This window comes from Pleurodeles waltl, chromosome 3_1 (genome assembly GCF_031143425.1).
Source record: "Pleurodeles waltl isolate 20211129_DDA chromosome 3_1, aPleWal1.hap1.20221129, whole genome shotgun sequence".
NCBI classification, from domain to species: Eukaryota; Metazoa; Chordata; class Amphibia; order Caudata; family Salamandridae; genus Pleurodeles; species Pleurodeles waltl.
The window spans coordinates 1,911,339,107-1,911,361,061 of record NC_090440.1 but is presented as its reverse complement, the minus strand read 5'-3'; the positions used below and the strand labels follow the sequence as shown (position 1 = coordinate 1,911,361,061).

Here is a 21,955-nt window from a genome sequence, read left to right as displayed (position 1 = left end):
TTAGAAATGCAATTACCACCAATAACTGTTACCCACCCTAGGCTGGCTCAAGGGCCTGGGGGTCGGTATGCAAGGGTACCTCTGATAGTTGTGTTGCCATCCGTGTGGATTTTGAAGCTGAGGTGTTACGTGGGGGTGGTGTCATCGTCATTGGTGGTGCACTGTGTGGCTTCTCTGTGGATGATGGCTATTCCTCCCCCAGAACTGTTGCACTGTGGGGCTGGAATTCGTGATTATATTGTATAATGGAATAAGCAGGACTACAAGTCCCAAAATGCAGAGCAAAAAACTTGGTCTGTACATGATACCCACAGAATAGACCTGGTAATCTTAAATTATTTGGGGATCTGCTTGTGGTTTGGATTGCAATGGCTGTTTTGGTGAGGGGAACTGTTTTGGGAGTAGAATGGTCATGTTTTGGCCTTTAGTGGGTTACGACGGACTGATCGCTGAGGGAGACAAAGGGGTGTCACTGTGGGTGACTGGTCCCCCTTCTCTCCACTCCAGCTCCCACCCTCGCCACCGATGTTGGCAGTCATTCATGGTTTCTATTTGAAACTTCATTGTATGGTTCTCAAGCGGCATTCTTACGGCAGTCTGGGTTTTCTTTTTAGTACCAAAACAGTTTCCTTCCGCGAGGATCCAAAATGATAATTAAGTAGACTGAGTCCCAGTGAAACGCTCCAAGGTGAAACAGTATGATTGTCCCCCACTCAAACTTTGGCGGGTCAGACTGGGCTCCGGGCAGTTTGTCTGCCGGGGGTGTCTCGGTCCCGGGCAGGACTGCCGGAGCCGGCGGTGAGTTCCGGTCTGAAGCCCGCCCCTCACGCATGCGCAGTGCAGAGGGAGGGGCCCGCGGTGCCGGCGGCAGAGAAGAGTGGATCCAGGAGGCAGGTTAGTGCCGGGGGTTAGGAATGGAAAGCACTGCGGGGCGGGTGAATGGGGTAAGGGGTGGTGTGGGTCCTGAGGGTTATCACCCGTGTATAGGATCAGTGTTCGAGAACTCCTCCGAGCAGAGCCCCTTCAGTCACTAAACCTCCCACCGAGAACAGACCATCAGAGTGAGTATCTCCCTTCCTGAGAGGAGAGTGAAGACAGAATAGCCTAACGTCAGTGGCCCACGAGAAAGGACCCCTGTGGAAAAGAGCGCCTTCTCACACGAGCCCCTGTCATTAGCTCCAGTGTATATCCTTCCTGCACGAGCCCTTTCTGGAAACAGTTGTCATTCGTGTTTCACTTGTGAAGTGCTCACTTCATTGAGACATGTTTGAATTGCCATGCCCACAGCGCGTTACTGTAGCGAATGCCCACTGCTACACGGGACATTGCCGTCCAGGCACTGACTACCTTCAACCCCCTCTCCTCAATAGTAAATAGCACATCAGCAGAGAGCCCCTCCTCCCTACCCCACCCCCTCCTTCTGATAACCTCCTCCGCAATCCGCTGCCCCTCTTGATAGTGCTGTAGTAGAGAAAGGGTCCTCTACAGCGCTTTACCCCCATAGAGTATGTAGCGCTCCCTGCCTTTTAACGTGCCCAATTATACCCCTACCATTCATTACTACCCCCACCCCCCGCATGGGCAACACGTAACAGTATGTACCTCACACACCACCCCCTCACGCTGACTAGCCACAGAAAAGAGCTTCAAGTAACAAACAGCCCCCGTGGGTCAGAGACCCCTACAGAAAATGGCCTTTCAGTGAAGAGTAGCTCAGTCAGGCCCAACATCATGCCTCTCATCCCGTCCTCTTCTACCGTTTTCACAGGACTAGATCAGTAGAAGCAAACGGACTCCCTTGGAACATGCTCCCTCCCCCTAATACTATCCACCCATCACTGCCCTAATGCACTCTCCCCCCCATCACTGCCCTAATTCACTCTCCCCCCATCACTGCCCTAATTCACTCTCCCCCTCAGTGTTGTTTGAAGGTCTCCAGTGATACACGTGCACGGCACATGGGCAGTTCCAAACGAGAGCTGGAAGAAGGGGCTTTCCCTCCTACCTAAGCTCAAATTGTTCTAGTTTCACTTCTTGTCCTGTACCTATGTCATTCGTCTTGAGCGTTGCTGCCCCGTCAGTGTTGAGCTAGTGAGATGAATGTGCACGGAGGCTACTTTGCAAACCAAATTGCCTCTATACTCCGGCCTCTGGTTTAAATGTGGTCAAAGCCCCCCAAGAAAAACAACTGCGTGGTGTGTGCAAAAAGTTTTTTTTTAGTCCCAGAGAGCGAATTGAGATGCAACAAGAAGGAAACAGCTGGTTAAAATGAGTGGGTAAGAATTAACTCTTCGGGGACCCCGGAAAGGGACATGGGTGTGAGGCGCCGCTTCACTGACGAGAGATAGCACTGATATAGGGGCGCGGCTCCCCCTGGCGGCCTCTACCAGGCGCACACTAGCTAGCTGAGGAAGCACATTTGCGCCTGGTTCACAGAGAGATTGTAAAGTATGTGGTGACGTGTAATTTCCACCTGAGAATTCTCCGCCAGAAGGTTGCTATGCTACAATTTATCAATACTCAGGCTGGTGGCAAACCTTCATGTGGAAATTACATTCTTGGAGAAAATTACGCCGGCTCTGTGTGTTTCAGAATATCCTGCTAAGGTCCACTGTGATTATGAGCCAATGGATGACCAGTTGACATTGTTAACTTAATTTTGTTTCAAGGAATGAGGCAAATTATTTCGCATGCATGCGGTTAAAAACAAGCAGTGCTGCACATTTGGGGTCATTACTGCCTGGCGTGTATGACATTCTGACTTACATTTATATTATAAGAGTCCCACGCAATACATAGGTTTCATGGACAATACGTTCTAATAAATAACACTTCAGGGGGAAAAAGTTGTACCTATTCAACAGATCGTAGTTAAAATAGTGTTCACCAATAATTAGTGATTTATTTTACATGGGTGTGTACAACAAGTGATGGAGGGAATGCTTGAATTAGTCTCACCACTTGTAATTACTGAGCCGCCTCCCAATCCACTATTTTACCCTTGATTACCTCAGTTTGGACCCTAGCCAAATAGGAACAGTCCAGTCTGAACTGCCAAACCAGGTCCTCACTGAACCAGAATGAAGCAACCCTGGAATAGTTTTGCCCTTATTGGGAACCATTGGAGCAGAGTCAAGACTGTTGTGCGTATGTATGGTTGGGTCCAAACGGAAGTGGCATGGTGGAAGAAAAATGATGGCTTGAGATGCGGCCCTGAGAGATTCAGTGGCTGAGATTACCTCAAGCATTTCATCCACCACCTTTTTTTTAATGCCCTTATTTTGCATGGAGGCACAGTAACGCCATTTTATTAACTCAGTTGTTTTATCTCGCAGACTAGAAGATGGTGTAAAACATACATATGCTATTTTGTCTAAGGCTGTGGATTAATACAATGTATGGTCTATCAAAACCCTTCTTTCCATTAAAGGCCGGCCCTACAGTACATTGCATCGCTTGTTTAATACATTTGTGTCTTATTAGAATGAACTTTGTGGGTCATGGTACGGTCCTTAGAAAGATGCAACATGTTTGGTGGTATTCTGAATTCTGGACGCCCCTTTGAAATTACTGTTGCTTTGGGAACTGTTCTTTGATGCAAATATGAATGGATCTGTATTATCAGTGAACTAAAACATTTTCATGATAATGAAGGAATTTGTCTTTCTGCTCGGCCGGAATAACATTTACGTACTTTAGGTTTTTTGTTCCCTGCTACAGACAAAAGCCTTTCCCCAGTTACTCAGTTTGGGATGTTCTCCTTATCTGGGTAAAGTTACCACCACTTTTGAGTGCCAGAGCACAGAAACCAACAGCTCAAATATGGCTCATTATGATATAAATTCGTTTTGTGGTGTATATGCAGATATTTTTAAAACGTTGTAATCCGTTATGCTGGAAGCCAATTATTTTTGTTAAAACCAGCAAATCATGAAGTAGATGATGAGTAATATGGCAACTGAGGCAAATTAACACCAAACGATACTTTACAAGCCTGCTCTGATCCAGGCCCTTGGTCACTGAGGCTGTGGATGAAGGTGGTTCTGAGGCTACCTAACAAGAAATACAAAATATTCAACTAAAATACATGTTGGACTACCTGTGGTGAACAGTGGACGCGTGGGCTAGTGGTGTCAGAGGAAGAGGGGAGGCTGTTCAGAGAAGTAAACTCAGTAACATATGTAACTAACAAAACAGATCATCTCGTTTGTTTCCAAAGAACTGTGTAATTGAGACTATGCATTTTCTCACTGTAAAAGAAACACATTTTGCAATCCCGTCCATGCAACATACTGCTAATCCATTTGATAGATTCATAATGTCTTTCTTTTGTGACGCATCATCCCGTTCGCAGAGGTCTTGAGTGTGCATTTATTCTAATTTGCGACATACACAGCTATCCCACTACTCAGCCATGAAGACTCAGCTCAGCTCTCAGTGACCTGCATCATGCACTGATGTCCAGTAGCGTGACACGGACACTGCTCGCAAGATGCATCTCTATATCGACCTGTCCCACTACTAAGACATTATCAAAGCTGTCATTGTGCACATAGTTTTGTCCTGGCAGGCCTTGCTATCCCACACAGACACCCGTAAAAGTCTTACAAGGTGCCTCAACCCCGCCCCGAGCGATGCTCTGAGCCTCAGTTTTGCGGCATGCCTGGATTACTTTCAGTGCACATCTGTACTGATCTGAACCGGACACTGATATTCCAGGACTGCATCACTCATAGGGCTCCGACATGTAGAAGGCACCATTGTCACACTAGAGACGTTCACACCTGTCTTACAATGCACTTCTATCTTGATTTGCACAACGTACTGGTGTCCCAGTACGGACACACCCACAGGGATTTCACAGAAACAGTTTTGTTCTGTCTTGGGGTGTGTGCTGGAAGCTCAGTACTGAAACACAGAGGATTCTTAAAAATATTTTGTCTCGATACATTTGAGTAGGAAGTTGAAGCAAGTCCCTCCCTCTGGTAGGAGAAGTCAGGGTGTTCTGTCGACAGCAGAGTTCTGCTTTACACGTAGGTTCACATTCTGAAATACATGTCAAACTCATGCTTTCTAAACCACAACATGAGTATCTGTGAGTCTTGGTATTAGCCACCTGTTTACTTTAAAGATGCTTACAAATGCCGTCTGTGTAATCTCCAGAAACACAAAGAACAAACAATGCGACGCTGAGTGCTTAAAGAGCAGCTTTTGCTGATTGGCGATGGTTCACAAGTGACCCAATATAGCGAGGTCCGGATTGCCTTTTAAACAACTCCGTTATTAGTGTACGTTAAGCAGAATGAGGATATTCCTTAGTCCTGTTGATCTACTAAATATGTTGGTACAGCTCTGCCTTTTTCTGGAAAAAAGAAATGCCCTCAAAGCTGGCAAATAATTAACTACTGAATATTAGCAACATACTGTATAGCGAAGATGTGGTCCTTAAAAGGTATAGCCACCAGTGACTAGCTCAGACTTCTCAAGGGTGTTATGCTTTTTTAAAACATTTTATTTATTGTTTTATTTAGAAAGCACAAATTTTTCCACACAAGTAGCTTTTCTACACAGGACTGAGACAGTGAGTTATTTGCCTCTCAGTTGGGAGAATGATGCCATAGAGGGAGGCAAGTGAGTTTCTGAAGCACGTCTGAAAGCACTGTCTTTATCAAAGCTTCTCAGAAGCAAAGTTAGCTCCACCCATGGCCTATGCACCTGTACACGCCTTTATGGTCTTTATAAATGTAGGTACACAGTTTGTCTAAGAGGGGCCACTGTGTTGACCTCCTGGGTTAGCACCAGAGGAGTCACGATTGTCGATGGCTTCCTTGACCATATTTGCTTGAACTATATGAGGAAAATGGGAAACCTAGGATAACGTGAGAGTTGCTAATTTATGACAAAAGTGGTTTTCATTAAGGTTCTGATCAGAGTCTGATTGAGCTCAGAGTTTATCAACTCTCCAGAGTCCCGAAATTGATGCTTTCTTTTTTTAATTTCTGCTCTTGAGTAGTAGGCATGTTGGGGTGCGGCAGGTTGCAGGCACCCACAAGTCGCTATCCCTGATGGTTTCTTATCTCCTCTTGGTTTCTTATCTCCTCTTGGTGGACGTTTCCAAGATTATTAAAAAGCTCTGTGGATGTATTGTGTCTGTGAAGTAGATTTTCAGAGACCATCGATTGATTTATTTTTCGAAAAGGTCTTTTAGTGCTTGTTTAGTCTGAAAGTTTTTTGACTAGTAGAGTAATTGCTTTTCAGCAGAGAGAGCATTATATTGATGGCAACTGTCTCCTTATAAATAATCTAGTTCGTTCCTATAATTTCTCTGCCACTGGTCTGATGATGTTTGGTTTTCTGCAGCTTGAGATCCTTGTTGAACCAAATCTTATAACGGGACTTTCTTAACCATTGGTCTGAGTCAATTGTGTAACTCGCTAAAGTCAACCCATATATAATTCAAAATAGTCATTTCAGTATATCTACTTTCCTCTCCAATTACATTAACAGTTTTTCCAATCTCAGCATGTCACACGTGGTGTACCTCAGGGGTTCTGGTTTTCCTTAGAGGGCCACACTGGGCTGACTTCCCTCACAAAGTTCTATGGTCATCTGTTTGCCCCTTGAGTATAATTGATAAGTTTGTGTGTTTGAGAACAGCATAGACAGGGAGCTTGGTGATCGATATCTGGAACATCATGTCTTTTGCATCTAGCACTTCTGTCCTCAACTGATTAGCATTAGGACAATGCCATAGAACGATTAGGACAATGCCACAGTAGTTGTATTAGTGACCTTCCTCCCACAACTCCACCAGGAGGTTTGCAATTGCCTTATATCCCATTCATGACGTTTGACTGGGATGTGGTACCATAGTCTAGTTGGTTGGGTCATTGCTTCTTTCTAAGTCACACTTCTTGCTTATATCAGGAGTTGTGTATAAATAGCCTCATTTTCTTTCCTTGTGTATGTGTCCCAGTTAAACTTCCAACTTTTGTATGTCTGGCGTGAGACATTACTTTCTGAGTTTACAAAGATTGTGTATGATATACTTATTTGTAGGGGCTTTCAGCTCTCGTTATCCAGGGGTTTGTTACTGTGTCATTATTTTGTTACCACTAACTACAGCATCCAACATGAGGGATTGAGTCAGCCCACTTCAGCCATTGGCTACTTCTCATGAGTGACCGCATTCTGCTCTTTCACAAGGAGAACATCAGCCCACAATGTAGTTCTCTTCTGTGCCAGGGACTACTATGGCAAGGTGTGCTTTTGGAGACCAAGAAAATGTTTTTGCTTTTAGCTAAGTTTTTGTGACTGGGGCCTGGCAACTTCCCTAACAATAACGATTTGCAAAAATCATGACTAAACAAAACAAGCATTACTTAAGATAAAAGGCTGGCAGCCAATGCCAGACCTATTGGCTTTGACAATGCTTGTTTGTCTAGACTCTAGAGGTGTGTGTAAGTCATGGGACGTTTTTTAGATTTCAGACACTTTTTTATAGGTCTCATTTTGGAATTAAGCCACCTCTCGAACTTAGTTGGGCTTCTTCTGCCTAGTCAATGCATATCCCAGTGTTGTAGCTAAGTGATCTTATTTGGTTGCTGAGAGGCTGTATTCCTTTTTAAGGCCCTTGAAGGATCTAATGTCCAGATCACTATCCTATTACCCCAGTCTAATACAGCCCTTGGTTGTCCCTTCTCCCTCCATAGCTGGTGTGAATCTGAAGTTATCCATTTTTGCAGAATAAGGTGAGGGAAATATAGTAAGTTGCATCCCAAATGTCACTGTCAGAAATTAGTTTACTGGTTTGAGATGGGGGTGGGGGGGGAGTGGTGCAGTGTTTAACCCTTCTCAAGCAGCAATCACAATCCTTGTCAGGGTGAATTTACAAGTGAACTCTATATTAATGTGTGCTCAACACTCTAGTAGCTTGGCACAGAGCAGTCAGGCTTAAAGGCAATGTGTAAAATAATTGTGCACCACTTCAAACATTAATAACGTGAAAACACAAGTAGAATCCCACACCAGATTTTTAAAAAATTAAGTACATTTTCATAATTAAATCAAGACCAAAACAACAAATATCCAATCAGTAGAACTGCAGATATGCAGTTTTAAAGGTTTCAATTGCTATAGCACCAAAAATCACAAAGCACCAATTGTGATTATCTGGTCGTGCTGGACCGGGACAACGGCACAAGTTCAGGCTGACTACGATGGAGCATGGGCTGTCTACACTGACTGAATTAGGCCTGCTGAGGAAGAGTGCCTTAAATCCTGGTTGCAGAACGATGCAAAGTTCTTGCATTGAGTTATGTCAGCCGGCATCACTGTCCATGTGGAGTTTGTGATGCGAGGTCTTGCTGCAAGATGTGTTATGCAGGAAAATCAGTGATTGTCGATGGGAGCTTGTGAAACAAGGTCCTGCATCGTCATCCAGGAAGCTGCTGGGGTGTACAAAGACTTGCATAGCGATGTGTTGGGGCTGAGATTGAGGTGCATTGCACTGAGCCAGTGCTGGTGAAGCAGCTGGGGCTTGCGAGGACTTGCATTGAGTTGTGCCCTGCTGCGTTGAGTTGGGCCAGTTGGCGGTGAGATGCGGGTTGTTGATGTTGAGATGCGTTGCGCTGGATCAAGATTACAGAGTTGTCGAGGTGATGCACGGACTGTGTCAAAGATGCGGGTGAAGAGAAGCTTGTTGTGTCCTTGTGGCTTGAGAACTGGAGATTAGCTGACTGTCCCTTGGAGATCTTGGACACACAGACAGGCTGAATAGGGAACGCTTGGACATTTCTGTACACGGGATTGACTCCTTGGGCAAAACACCACGAGGAGGCAACCGTACTCTGGCCCTTAGACGCCTGGAAAGTAGGTGGATCATTAAATTACGAGCTGTAGAACGGGGTCTCAATATACAGAAAGACCTGCATGTATTTCTATAATAGATTCACATGTACTATCATTTAAAGCTAGATACTAACATTCTTCTTTCCATCAGCTTGTCCCTGTTTTAGACATGGCTTCCTTAATCTTACAACATTTGCCGGTCTTTTACCTTTTGCACTTGTTTTGCGAAGTGTCTAGTATTATGTGGTGTTTTGCCCTTGTATAGTCATTTACCTGTCCTGCGCTTTATACATCCTGTATTTACATCCTGCATTATGTATATCTGCTGGTTATTTATACGTTTTATATCACGAAAATTGTGTACCATTATGATTATGTCCTATTTATATGTATTGTTATCCATTGTATAAAATATTATCTTCCAGCAATGTTTGTTCAAACCCCTCATCTTGTGCTACTTTCCACCATGCTCTTTTTCTTGACCTCCCCCTTTTTCTGTTGAATTATCTTTCTCCTATCCTTTAGACTATCTTCTTTACTCACCTAAGTACCATTAGCGTGGGCTCTATGTTTCACTTACCAACCTGCAACTAAACATTTCTTCTTCTGACTTCGTTTTCTGCAATACGCGGCTTTAGTATACACCGAATATGGCGCCCGTGGCCCTTCCCTCTTCATTTTTCGCGTCCATGGCTATGCTTCTTGTCACATTCCAATCATTTCTTAGTCCTTTCTTCATTTCGGAGGACGCGTATAACTAACGCTGTCACTCCAGTCGAAACGGGGTCTCGTTACGGCTTCATAGCGTTACCATGCGCGCGTACGGATGTCAGTAATTCCCGTTCTACATCTTCAGGACGTTCTGCTATTCAGGTACTTTTTTCTATAACACTCTCTGTAGTCCATGGAGGACACGCTTTACTTATGCGGTATCTCCTAGTTTAGATTGTTCTCTCCTTATTTAGTGTATTTTGCGCCACATTGCGCCCAGGCTTACCACGGCTGCTGGGTTTTTTCTTTTTTACCCATTTGTGATGGATTACTAATTGATCACCATATTTGTTTACTTATTAAGTTTTTATATAATTTTCACTGTCACTACCATTTACCTCCGGTTTCACTTTTAAACGGGGACCGCTCTTGTTGTTTGATGGTTAAGTTTTTCTCACCCATCGCAATCCCTAACAACGCATACGTTTTTCTAATATACCTGTGGATAAACTCTTTTGATCCACTTGGCAGGGCTTTTCCTATAAAACGCCTTTTACATGTGTGGCTTAGCTACATTAAACTGTTACATTCCGAGACTTTCTTCCTCTTTTTATGTACTTTTCCTTTTCTTAGGAGTTTTTGAACTGCAGTCCTTTTAATTCTGAGCTACTCACCGTGTTCTGACAACACTACTACACCCCCACACGGTGATCTTTTGTCATTTGGGTAGGTCATCTACAATTTTGTTCCTGACTCGTGCCAATTATTCTTTATTTGTTTGCTAGGTATTTGTGTTTTACGTATTTTTCTAAGGTTTCATATGTTTTCCCATGTCTTTTTTTTTTTTTTTTATTTCCTTCTAGACCTTACACAATAACATTCTTGCTATTCGATCAGAATCCTTCTTTCTGGACAACTGTCCTTATCCTCTACCATAGCATTTAAGGTATTTTTAGTCATTTTTTATTATCTGAGCTTAGGGTATTCCCACTCTTCACTTAAACTTATCACTTAAACTTGCGCTTAACGTTTTTTCCCTATTGCTATTTTAGTAGCCTTTATCCACGGAGGTGTTTTCTTAGCTTTGTTTTCCCCGACCACTATCTTTTCTTTTCTATCCCTGCTACCTTATGCACCACAAAAATTCTAGCACAAGGTGGCTACTACTCTCTTGATTAATTCCTCATTAATGTTTTGTTCCCATTGGTATATACATGTATAAGCTATACACTATGGACTGTTTTTCCGTTTCGTTTGTTCAACTCAAGTTATCACTTTACCTTCGGCACCCACCAACAGTCTATGATGTTATGTGTAAATATTTTCCTTTTCACTTTATTTTCAGCCTTGAAAAAGTCTGTTAGGACGAAACACGTGTTGGCTGTTTTCTGTTGTTTATCTTATATGGACTTATTTACCTTATGAACATTATTCGATCCTCCGCTTACATGAGAATTAAACTTTTCTCCGTCAACTTGAACTGGATGGACTTACTTTTTTACATTTGAGTGCCCTGGTTGTTGCTTTTTTCTTCTGCATTTTGTATATACAGCACACTACATAGTTGGTTCTTTATGTTCCACCTCTGCTCGTGTGTACCCCTGAAACCCGTGGTGGTTGGGTTTCACACCAGGATTGCACCATTTCTTACTTGCTTACCGTTACGCTTAAAACTGTCGATTGTTCAGTCTCCGATGTGCAACGTTAGCATTAACCACCTCCCTTTTGTTAAGCACAGTTCATATAACGTGTTTGGTTGTCTACTGTACAACATAAATCTGTAAAAGGAACTTCCCAAATATATCTGCCGCTGCATTTTGAACCTCTTATTCCTTTTGGGTTCTTATCAGGACTCTGACTGTTTCAAATTCTGTGGAATAATAATAAATCAGTCCTTTTCCAAAAGTGCCATTTTTAAAATTGTAATTTGAACTCAGACATTACCATACAAGGGGATTTTTTGTTACAATTCCAAAGACACCAAACAAGAACTGTTTAGCTGCTCCCATTTAAAATGTATCCTTATTAAATGTAATGAGGTAACCCTAATGTTGTCCTATGGGAGATGTAGGCCTTGCAATAGTTCAGTGAATTGAAGAGCTTTTCATTGTCAGGACATGTAAAATTTAAAAGCACACATCCTACTTTTTAAATACATTGTACCCTGCCCTGTTTAGGGCCTACCCTAGGGGTGACTTATATTTATTTAAAATGAAGGGTTAGGCCTGGCTAATGGTTAATTTTGCCATGTGTAAATGGCCGTTTAGAACTACACACACAGGCTTCAATGGCAGTCCTAAGACAGGTTTGCAAGGCTGCTGATGTGGGTAGCGCAACAAGTGCTGCAGGCCCACTAGTAGCATTCAATTTACTGGCCTTTGGTACAAGTAGTACCACTTTATAGGGACTTAAGAGAAGGGCTCCTAGTTTTCAATTTTTACTGATTTTTACAGATAAATACAAACGGAAAACTATTTATTTTGGTGTCTGCATTTATTTTTAAATACAGAAAAATATGGAAAATAGTTCTTCTTTGGATGATATTTTCTACGGTTATTTATGAGTGCCAGGTCTGTGGGTATACAGATTGAGAATAGCGGAGATGTAAAAAAGACAATAGATTTCCTAATTAAGCTTAATTAAGTGCAGATCTATAGTCATTTATGCCATTCAACAATTCAAGTGCTTTCAGATAACAATATTGCACCATATACAGCTGAAACTTTTTGGACTTTCAAATGAGTATATATTTATCAGCTCAATAAGTATTTAAAAATACCTATTGCCTTTTTATATAGTAAACACAAAATAAAAATGGGCAAATACAGTAAAAAGGAGCAAAAAATAAATATGGATAAATAGAGATGGAAATGTCTAAAAGTTAAATACTTTAAAACCGGGAGCACTACTTATAAGTAAATTAAGTATGCAAATTGGGGATAAACCATTATTACCATGTCTTAAGGAGAGAGCGCACACACTGTAGCAGTGATAAAGTGTACATAGTCCAAAGGCCAACAAATGCAAGATCTGAAAAATACGGTGGAGTAAGCCGAAAGAGCTTGGGACAAGACCACCCTAAGAGTGACGGGTCTAACAGCCACTCTTTCGCATATGTGCTCACAAACATTTTCACAGGGACCACAAAATATGGTCTGTGGCATTCCTGAGGGCTGCACTGATGCCAGCAGGGCAAGGGTAGTAGTGGTGAAAGGCTCACAGTGGGCATGGGTACTCGCGTAGATTTCCCCAAGGGCCACAAAGTATGGTTTGTGACATCCCTGAGGGAGGCACTGTTGCCAGCGGGGCAAAGGTCAGGTGGTGAAAGGTGGGCGTAAGGAGAAGCAAAGCAGGTGCATAGTGTGGACAGAAAACTGAGACTTCACATGACTTCTGTCTGCTACTGACTTTATATTCTCGTGCACCCCGAATTAAAGACGAAGCATAGCTTGTAATATAATATGTGAGAGGGAAAGAGACTCATCTGGTGGCTGAATTTGCAAAAGGCGACACGAGAAAACCTGGCTTCCCCATGTGGCTGAACTGTGTGATCCTAGGGAACTCTTTTGTTTCACTTTGCATCCTTTTTCTTTGTTACAACATATGAGAGTCCCTTGAAATATACACGTTGTGGTCAGGACCTGTGCTGTACAAAACCACTTTCTGTTTGATTTAATAAACTGTAAAGTTGTTCCTGTTATACACACAGGGTGCACCTAACAAATGACTTGCTTCTTGGTTCACTAATGGCATTGTTGTCAGGATGCAGGCGGCATGAATATTTCCGCCTTCATGTGGGAAACTATCACTTCTGAATAAATACCACCGATGCAGTGATGTAATCTGATATGCTAAGATAAAACGCTCATGCGTGTTAATAAAATTAGCTCTCTTCAGAAGAGTGTATCATGCTTTAGTGCAAGTTTTATTTAAAACCAAAGGGGTTCCTAAAGATGGAGGTTCCTTTAGTTAAGTGTAATTAAAGTGTGCCCGTTTCACAGCAGTCTGAATGTTTCTGCTCTGCCAGGTGAAGAGCGCCCCAGCGCTGCTGTTCACCAGGGGGCGCAATTAAAGGAAAGGAGGGCTGTATTGTGAGTATCCCTCCTCTGCCCCGTACACTAAATCAGCCCTCATACTTGGATGGGAGTGTAGACCCCCGCCCTCTGTCTCTTTTCCATCCATGGTATCTTCCAGGTCTGTCTCCCTGCCGTGCACTGGTCAGTAACTCGGTTTCCGTCCTCTCCCGTTCCACTGTAGTGCGCAGGCGGGGGGAGGCTGGTACTATTTAGTCATGTCAGGAACATCCACGTCACCACTCCTGCTGCCGCATGTAGCAGGCATTTAGCTAACCTACGTTTCTTCCCTGGTCAAAGAAAATCGTTGATGGGTGTCTTAAATTCTTTGGGGTCTCGGCAGTGCTTAGAATAGGTACGTAATCTTGGGGAGCACCGTCAACATAAATGTTACTCTCCCGACATCAGGAGAGACTACCCATGTGCCAAGGCTGGAGTTTTTTTTTTTTTTTTTTTTTTTTTTTAATTTAAGTGGAATTTCTGTTCTTTTTCAGCATTTGCTAACATAATTGCGTTATCACTAATAATCGAGCTTTTCAGTGGGGTTGGCGACAGGGCCTGGCATGTCGATCAATTTTTCTTTCCCAACGGAATTTTAAGACAGAGCAGCAAAAAGTTGTCTGTCTTTTTTTTTTTTTTTTTTTTTTTTTTTTTTTTTTTAATATATTTAATTTATATTTGGTCAGTTTTTTAAAAAAAAAATCGGCTGAGGTAAACAAATGAATAGAGACCCGGTCAGAAATCTTGTCTGCCAACTTCAATCTGCAGCCTTCAAAGTTCAAATACGAACCCCTGGTTTTCATTAAGGCTCTGATCTGAGGATCTTGATTGAGCTCAGAGTTCATTAACTCTCCAGAGTTCAGGACTTTTAGCTTTCTGCACATACAAGCTGCTATCCCTGATGGTTCTTATGTCCTCTTGGTGTAACTGAATCCTAGGATCTGATCATTTGTCTCCATCCACCGTTCGAAAAGAGCAATACACTAACTAACTAACACTTGTTTATTTCTAGCTTTCAAGACTAAAGGATCACGTTATCAGATTCCTAAGCAAGTATTTTTGAAAACTCTCAAGACCACCATTAGAGGAAATTCGTTATCTGATTGTACTGGCAGCCTTCCAGTGAGTTGTGCCAAGTGGGAATGGGACGGGTGACGGCGGGCATTCCTCTCTAGGGCTAGTGTGTGTTGGTGCAATCTAATCACCAGTTATTGTCACACATTCTTCTGCGTGGACATTGTTTCCGTTTTATTCTCTGTAAAATTATAAATGTATTTCTATTTTTTACCCTTCCGTGTATTTGTATTCGCTTTTTTAAATTAGATGTTTTCTCACAAGCTTCCGGAGGCACATTGTTCTCAAACATGCCCACCATCCGCTCACCTCCCCATGGTGTGAGATGTTGAAATACTCCACTCCGCAGTCTTGTTTTGTGAGTGACAGCTGATGCTCTGAGACACGTGCGCAGAGGTCTCCAAACTTTTTAATGCCGCGCCCCCCCCCCATTGAAAAATAAAAATCATTGGGCCCCCCTCAGAATTTTTCACAATTATTTTATAAACATGGCAATGTTTAAATATGTCTAAACCTATTTAAACATTGCAGTTAAGTACTGTTACCTTTTTAAAACTTCAATAACATGCTTCTGCTTAACACAAAGGCCTGTTATCTGTATAATATTTATTTTGGCCGGAGTCTGGGCCCCCCCTGGGATCACTTCAGGCCCCCCTGGGGGGGCCCGCCCCCCAGTTTGAAGACCTCTGCGTGGCAGTATCCTCAGGATGTCTCTGCATTCACCCTCCCTTGCTCTCTCATGCTGTAACACACTCGCTCACACGCTTGCTCTCACTTTTTTGCCAACTATGGAGCCCTCGGTTGGTCTTGCGCGTTTTTTTCTGCACTCGCTGGTGCCGGATCCCCTCCCGCGCTCTGCGTGGGGCGGTCGCTGTTCTCTCCAGGCCAGTGCGTAGTACCTCACGGAGGCGGACTCCGCCTCCATGGCGGTGAGGAGCCGGCACTTCACTCGGCGTTGTGAGCGCGGCGCTGTTGTCAGGAGCATGAACACCGACTCTCTGGGCCTTGAAGACGTGGCTGCCAACCCTATCCACCGATAGCTTTGTCATCCTTACTTATTCTTCCTTTTTCAGTCTTATTCTTTTTTTAAACTCTTATTCTCTCTTTCCTACTGCCTTACTCTTGAACTCTATTTCCCACTCTTCTATTACTCTTTCCTACTGTGTCCTTCTCACTTTTTCTTGTATTCTTTCTCTGCCCTTCCCACTCTTGCTATTTTTTCTTACTCTGTCCTGCCTAATCCTTTCCACACTTTTTGTTACTCTGTCCATCCCACTCCTTCTGACTTTCTTACTCCGCCCTTCCCCCACTTTCTATTACTTCCCTACTCGGCCCTTCTCACTCTTTCTACTGCTCCTTCTTAGGCGGTCATGCCCCTCTGTCACTCTTTGTCCCTGCCCGTCGTTCTCTCTGGGTTGCTCGCTCTTGCTCGCTCTCCCACACGTGCCCCGCCCTGGGCAGGAGAGAGGTGTGTAAGCTGCTCGGTTCCAGCCATTGTCTTGTTCTCTTACTGGTGTGGGAGCTGGTTTGCCTTGCACCCGATCACACTCTTGAATCGGAGAGGTGTTTCACATAGAAGTGTACCAGCTGCCTTAAGCGGAGACTTCCATGAATCTCATATCTTGCTTGTGCAGATTGCTATCGGAAGGTGTGGTGTTCCTTCCGCCCTGGGCAGCCTGCCAGCATATGCAGTGGAAAGTTCAGTACACTGCCACACTCATTAGTGGTCGGAGCCATATCAAAGGACGTGTCTCTCTGTGGGGTTGCACAAAGGCCCCAGCAAAACCAACAATGTTCTCTATGGAAATGTCTGTGGACGTATAGTTATAGTCATGTAATGCTTTGCATACATTTATTACTGCACGGACAAGTGACTAGAAATCTAAATGCTTCATTGTAGGTACAAACATAAAGGAAGGCCTGTTGAGGACGAGCATACTAATATAAATGTTTACAAGTTTGGAATAATACAGTGGCAAGCAGGTCATTAGACAATGTAAACACATTTCAGCAGCCCCATAGATTACCACGATGACCATCAAATATTACACAGTTTGCCAGTCTGTTGTTAGAGAGGCAGCAACGTTTCAACCTTCAGCTCAAAATAAGACAGGGTCAGGAAAAATAGACTACCATAGTTGAGGTGGCCTTAGCTAGAGCTATCAGTGGTGAAAGCTGCAGGAGTGTCATAAGTGTTACAAGGTGAAGTAAAATAAATAAAGGCAGTCAATAAATGGGCTTCATTAAGCTGATTAGCAGCCTCCACGAATGAGAGATAACCAGTGGCCTAGCTCCTGGACATACCTCATTTCTTCAGCCCTCCTTCTGCAGCAGTGTCCTGATTATGAATCAGGCATCATTTGATCGTTCACATCACTTCAAGTACCCTGCGGTGGTTTGTGTTCCGGTCTACATTCTGTGTTTCTTTGCTTTCCGGCTGCCCCAGTAAGATGATCACAAGCTAAAAAACCTCCATTAAATGCTTCTAGGGCTCAAGCACAGAATGGTCATAACAAAGGCACTCTGTTGCAGCTTTTGTGCACAACCCCCTTCCACACTTGACTGCTAACGGTGGAAGCACTGGCCCTTGCTTGGAATACATATTTTATTTAAGTATCCCAGACTATCAAAATTGTATTGTTTAATAAACCATTAACTCTACCCCTTACATGTGGCCACCTTTCTTGAGGGGACATTGTCTTCAGCTTTCAGCAGGACCAGCCACCAAAAGTTAGCGCAGGAATCAGAAACAAAACCATAAACACTTTAATTGTGGACTGCTGCCTCGATACATATTTGATGTTTTTATATTGCACACATTACACTTCAGAGGTCTTACAGAAGGTAAAGAATGAAGATGACCAATGTCTGTTTAAGTCGATGTGTAGTCCACCACCAGTTATTGCCCTTAATTGGTGACCGGGCCACAGGCAGGTATGAAGAGATGGGTTTCCGCCCATATAAGAAATGTAGCACCTCAGGTTCGTACCTGCAAGATAGACGACTGGGCTGGGTGAGCCTGCTACGTAGAGCAGATCCCCATGTAACCATCTGTATTGGTCCAGTCACACTTACCAGCAGCTTGTGGGAACTGTAGGCACCTGCGAAGGTGACACAATTCAGCTGTCAATAAATGCCTCGTTATATAACAGCGCTCTCCTGCATATGGTCAATTGTATTAATGTCACTCCAGGCTGCTGTTGTTTAATGCAATTACAAAAAGATCAGAAAATGTTTTCTGTTGAATTGTTCCATGCCACCCCTCTCCTTCTTAATGCCACCTTTCGAAGCGAACTGTGTGGAGGACAGACTCTTTACTTGCCAGCTACCCTCTAACCAATCCTACTGCATCTGTGTGTGCTTGTTTAAGTGTGAGAACCGTGGTAAAATGAAGGAGCAAAAAGATAAGAACATTTTTGCTGTTGAAATGTTCTCCATTTTACCCCTCTCCTTCCTGATGCTGCCTTCCAAATTTAACTGGGTGGAGGACAGACTCTTTACTTGCCAGCCACCCTCCAACCAATCCTACCGTGTCTGTGTGTGTGTGTGTGTGTTTGTGTGAGAACCGTGGTAAAATGAAGGAGCACATTTCCATAACGTTTCACAGTAAGCATCACTTAATCTCTGAATATAGTGGCCCATACTGCACCTCTAACTCTACCACCTACCCCCAGGAATTCTGAACCACGCGGAGGTTTACTTTACTGCAAAATCTGAACGTGTTCAGAGACACTTTTATCTGTTGGCAACCAGTGACGAGACCCCTTGCTAATCATGACTACTACTACTTCCACCACTATAGAACCAACACCTAATTTGTTGAACATACTTTCCATAAAGGAAATTCAGAAACTAATCAAAGCTACCCTCATAAGCTCAGCAGCTGACTTCCCACCTCCACCCCCAAAAAAGTATATTTCCAAAAAACACCCTTCTAACATCTGATGCAGCCGTACTGGTCAAAGGGATCATGACCTCATCACCATAAACCACAGGGTTCTACAATAAACTAAAAACATCCTACATAATGCTAACATTAAATCAAAGGCTTGACTGGTCAACTCCTGCAGGCTTCATGCCATTTGAAATGGACCGTTCCTGTGGAAGCTTATTAACAAAGCCTCAGATCCCTAACTTTATTGGACAAAACGCCCTCCTTCAGACAGACAGACAGACATGTTTCATAAGTAGAAGAACTGAATCGGCAGTAATTGCAGTCTGGGATGACCTCTAGAGCACTTGTCAGTAATGACGGTGTCACAGCCGTCGACCTCTTTGATTTGGATTTAGCTTTTGACATGGATGATCATCAGCTACCGCTCCTAAACCAGTTACACAGGCGTCCACGACACTGCACTTAAATGGCTCAAATCCTTCCTGGATGAGAGTGTCACCCCCTATTCTTTCTGCACGTCACCATGCCATCACCAGGAGGTGGCCCTCGAAACTCAGCAATTGCCTCAATTGATATCAATCCACAGTCCCAAAGCTTGTCAGTTCATTCACGTTTACCTGCTACAACCAATCTAACAACTTGCAGGTCCTCCTAAAACTGGAAACGCCATCTGGCCCGGATTGGAAGTCAGGGATGTTAATGCCTGCAGCCAGTAGACAACTGAATGATACTGTACCATTTGGATCCCTGCTAATCAAAGAAGGAGATCTTCTCTTTGGCTCTTTTTAAAATATGACCCCTTCATCACACAGTTTCTGCAAAGAAAGCAAGAAAAAATGGGCAACTTCCTGTAACTGCGCTTGGGGTTTTGCATCATTTTGTAGCCATGAGCATGCGTCAACACGCATGCATGCTCCGAATGACGCGGATGCAGTTTTCCTTTATTTTAATATACTAATTTAAGATAATGTACCACACTTGGCTTGGTAATTTTTTTAGATATTTTTTTCCAGTGCAAGAGTGTTTACAAATAAAAAATAAGACCATAAATGGCAATGAAGGAGCGATTGGGGGGGAAGGTAGGGAAAAGCATCACACAAGAAAGAGACCAACACAAGGATTAGGGAGAATCATATGATGGAAAGAACAACACAGAAGCTGGGCAAGCAACAGACGAGAGACAACACGTGAGGGAGAGATCAACATGGGGTTGAGGGCCAAGCACACGAGAGAGAGAGAACGCCATGGATCGCAGAGCCAGGCGATTTTTGAGGAACAAGGGACACAGGAGCCAGCAGGGCATGAGGAAGAAAGTATTTTGAGGGTGAAAGTATTGTGATTTGGCAGGGGGGACGCACTTGATGAAGACAGCTGGAAAACGCATGCACTCTCTTTAAATGATTAACCAGAATGAAAAAGTAGTTTTATAAATGTGAGCAGTGGAGAGATAGAAGTCAGGCGATCAAAGGGATGGCAAATAAACTATGCTCCACAGGACTGGCAAACATAAGAAGACGAAGATAAGCCACTGAACAAGAACCAAAGCAAACAATTTTGACGAGAAAGGCCAATAAATGGTAAGCAATAGGTAGGTTGTAAACCCACTGTAAGGTCACAATAAATCTTTCACAGACAGCTTGTGTTGTAGGAAAGACCTAAAAATGATACAGAGAATTAATAAAACTGATACCAACCTAGCAGTGCCCTAAAATATATTCAAAAACATATGATCTGAATATCCAAACCGCAATCCTATCTCTCACACTCTTATTGCTCTTCACTTCATAATATAATGCACTGCAGCATGTCTTCCTCAGCCAGATTCAGAGCACACCTGCAAAACTTACGCGCAACAACAAAACATGCCACGCTAAAACCAAATCTGTACAACCATGCAGGTAACAATAGATAATGTTTTAACAACCCCATAGTGCCTTTGGCCTTTTAAGGGGATAAGGTAGCACTCATTAAATACCACTACAATACAGTCCAGTACTTCCAAGGTTTGCTGTCTGGGAGTTGGAACAAAAGTCAAACCCCAGGATCACATTGGTAACCTGGATTGGGACAACCCATTCCTGTGGTCCTTTAGTGCCACATTTCTGGAATTCTGAGGAGGGGAGACGAGTGTGCCTGGGTGACTGGAAACCTAAGCAGAACTTTAACTGAGGTTTATTTGTAGCACAGGTAAGTTAAACCTGCATGGAGGAGGAGTATCTACAGAACATGATGAGGTGGGCACAGGGTTGCTGGTAGAGGAGCGGCAAAAATGCCACTCCGCCGGGGGACTTTTGGCTACTAGACACACTGCTTGAAGTGCGGGGTTCCTCCTAAACTCCTCCAACTGTCGCATGGTGTTGTTTTTTCTTACGCGCAACTCACCGACGTTAAGTTGGCATGCACAAGCAAAAATTTGCATTCCCTAGCGCAACATTTTGGAGCTAGAATGCCTCCCAGCAAGCTTTTTCAATGTGGGTAGTCATGGCAGGTTGCGACCGTTCGCATTGAGAAAGCTGCTGCTGTAATAGGAAAAAAGCAGCAGCATCTGGCGAGCCACCTGGTGCCGTTTGCGCTGACTTAACAGCGCAGAGCAAGCTCCAGGTGCAAAAAATCAGAGCAAGCAGCACAGCTTGCCAGCATTCCGCCCACTCATGGAACTCCGCAGAATCTTGCCAAGTTTTTTATGTAACTCCGCAGAATTCTGCAGAGTGAAACTCTGTGAGTTCCACCCATGCCTAGTTGCAGACAGACTTGTTTACTGCAAAAGATGGAGTTTAGCTTGAGCTGTAGGCTCACACCAATGAGCAAGCAGCAGTAAGGATGTGCAACACAGGACTCTGCTAACTAGAACTGCGAGTAAGCTGAGCTCTTCTTGTGCTACCCGGATCATTTACAGGGAAGAAAGGGAAGCCAGCTCCTGTGCTGGAAGCTCAATGACATATAACACGAACACAAAATAAGACATAATTGTTACACGAGGTCAAAGGGTCATCCCGGGACACCACTGGACCTGCAGCAAGAGTGTGCCCGCATGCCACTCTGGGTGTTCCACCAAATTAAATGAGGTCTCTAGGAAAACAGGTCGGACACTAGTCAATAGACCTATTGACAACGTGGGATTACTGCTAATAAGGCCTGGGATAGAGACTTAAGAAAACTAATTGACAAAAAAGTAAATAGGTAAAGTTGTGTTTGCAGAAAGCACCAGGGTAACTTTTTTTGCTAGTCTGAAAAATCACGGATAATTAGACCGTGCCGTAAGCAAACAATGCCGACTGACCCAGGAAACATTCTGACATATGATGTGCCCAGGTAACAAGAGGGACGAGTAAATGGCAATGCTGTACTGAAA

The 21,955-nt window shown here is 43.6% G+C and overlaps 1 protein-coding gene across 2 annotated transcripts in view; it reads left to right on the top strand.

The window, feature by feature from the left end:
* The first annotated feature begins 800 nt into the window (after positions 1-800).
* Positions 801-21,955, top strand: part of MYO1C (myosin IC) — a 365,885-nt gene continuing 344,730 nt past the window's right edge. Inside the window, exon 1 of one of the 2 annotated variants that reach the window (XM_069226100.1) lies at positions 801-894. The gene's annotated coding sequence lies outside the window, so the exon portion shown is untranslated. Of the gene's footprint in view, positions 895-980; positions 1,062-21,955 lie in introns of those variants that run through there. The other variant, XM_069226102.1, reaches the window with a different exon arrangement.